At 37.4% G+C, this 2,326-nt stretch overlaps 1 pseudogene; it reads right to left on the reverse strand.

The window, feature by feature from the left end:
- Positions 1 to 1,410: 1,410 nt before the first annotated feature.
- Positions 1,411 to 1,715, reverse strand: LOC129537613 (non-histone chromosomal protein HMG-14 pseudogene; annotated as a pseudogene).
- Positions 1,716 to 2,326: the final 611 nt, after the last annotated feature.

Genomic DNA, 2,326 nt, shown 5'->3' on the forward strand with positions numbered 1-2,326 from the left:
TCTTTTAAACTTTTATCCAAAGTGTAACAAGCCCCAATCAGTTATAAACTTAGATTTGTCTTTTGACAAAGAAATAGATTTTGATCATATACCTCCTATGCATGGATCTTTTCTTGACAGAAACGTAATTCATAATGTTCATGTAAACATTATGTTCATATGAATGTCATATAATTCATAGTGTAAGCTATAATTTTTAAGGTGTTTGGTGATAAGTTTTCATAGATGTACAATATCAAAATCCAAGTTAATTGATAATTATCCTTAAATTATAGAATATCATGACAATTTTTAAGCCTCTGTTCTTGCAGTTTCCCAAACTATGTTTGGGCCTTTTTATTTTACAAGCTATTGAAAATGCATCCATTTCTTAATAATGATAAATAATCAGTGGCTGTCCAAATTATATGTTTATATCAGGACTAAACTGATCTCCTACTTCACAGTAACACAAAAAGTGTCCATAATTCAAGTATCACTGAAACAATTATTCTTTTATCAGCATGCAATACATTTATGAAGCTTTAATATTATCATGTAGAAAAGAAAATAGTCTTAAATATACATTCTTTAAGTAATTCACATTTCTTTTTTTTCATAATTGAGATTTTATTGGTTATTTTGAGAATCAAAACAGACATATCAATTTGCACACAACTCTTGCATGCATGTGTGCTCAGTCGCTTCAGTCATGTCCTACTCTTTGGGATCCTATCGACTGTAGCCCAACAGGCTCCTCTATCCATGGGATTCTCCTGGCGAGAATACTGGAGTGGGTTGCCACGCCCTCCTCCACAGGATCTTCCTTAACAAGCTATCAAGTACCCATATCTTCAAATGTTGATGCGCTGTCTCAGCAGAAGTCTCATTAATTCACAATTTAATATCATATACACTACATCCTCAAACTGTCAATTGTTCACAGCACATTGACAAAGTTGGCAGGAAAACTGGTCTACCATGACCAAAAATGTTATAGAGTGGACAAAATTCTGAGCAGGAGTGCCAAGCACAAGGAGTGAGCAGTTTGCATTAGGAAACACTTCCACCAAAAACAACATAAGAGAAGTAATTTAAGTGTTCAAGACATTAAAAGCACAATTGACTCCAAACTGCCATTTAGTATGCTTTGTATTATAGGATATAAATGCTTCCCCAACTGTGGAATGTTAAAATGACATCCAAGACAATCAAAGCATCTCATATTCAATATCCCACTATTGTACAAAGAAAAAAAACAGTAAATTAAACAATTTCATCTCAAAAAAAGGGGGGCGATTGGGATTCCCTCCTTTTTCATAATGTTTCTAGAGATACTAAAAATCTTGCATTTACAAAATAGTTGATAAAAATATTCCTCTAGATTGTACAAGGGAGACAGGGGCCACTGAGAAGATTGGGTGTGTGATGTTAATCAGTCTTGGCTTCTTTCTCCCTTGCTTCATCGGAGGCTGGGCTCTCCTCATTTTTAATCTCTCCTGTTTTCTGCAGCTAAGTCTTTAGCCTCTTTGTTGGCTTTTTTCACCTGTTTTCACTTTGCTCCTCTTTTTCCCTTTTGTTTGCACTTTTTTTGTATAAAGATTTATCCTTTTCTGCCACCTTTCTTAGCTTCATTTCCACTTTTGCAGGAGCCTGTTTAGCTGACAACCTCGGGGTTTTCTCTTGGGCTCCTCCTTCACCGGGCCCTCAGAGCATCTGACCTTGCTCTTGGGCATCGTCCTTGCGGGCCATGGTGGCTGAGAACCTTCGTGAAGCTGGACTGCCTGGCCACTGCGACTCCTGCCCCTCATTTCTTACTAAAACACTAAGAATACTATTTAGTGATGCTGAAGATTCTGTATTTTATTTATTGTTTTTTTTTGCATTTTGAAACAATACTTACTCAATTGAAGGAAGCAGTGTATGATTTACATTTATGTAACTTTTTAATCTAGGTGTGATAGCCAACCTCCACGATGGCCCCGAGTGAACCACACCTCCTGGTATTGTCGTCTTGTGTGATTCCATTTGTGCCAGAACTGATCTGTGTGTCCAACAGCATATGGTGATATGACGGTATACAATTACATTCAAGTAAATCTATTTAAGACTGCAACTTCTGTCTGGAGGGTGCTCACCTTCTCTCATTCTTTTTTGGATCACTCACCCTGTGAGCCTCTATGAAGACACCAGCAAGGCAATCAAATGGCCAAAGCTAGTGACAGCCAAGGCCTTCCAACAGTCATATGAGTTATTGGAAGCTGATCTTTCAGCTTCATCTGCGTCTTAACATGGTTGCAGCTCTGGTCAATAGCTTGACTAGAACCTCATGAACCAACCTCAACCA

This window comes from Moschus berezovskii, chromosome 2 (genome assembly GCF_049115385.1).
Source record: "Moschus berezovskii isolate FMDL1 chromosome 2, NW_MosBer_1.0, whole genome shotgun sequence".
Taxonomy (NCBI): domain Eukaryota; kingdom Metazoa; phylum Chordata; class Mammalia; order Artiodactyla; family Moschidae; genus Moschus; species Moschus berezovskii.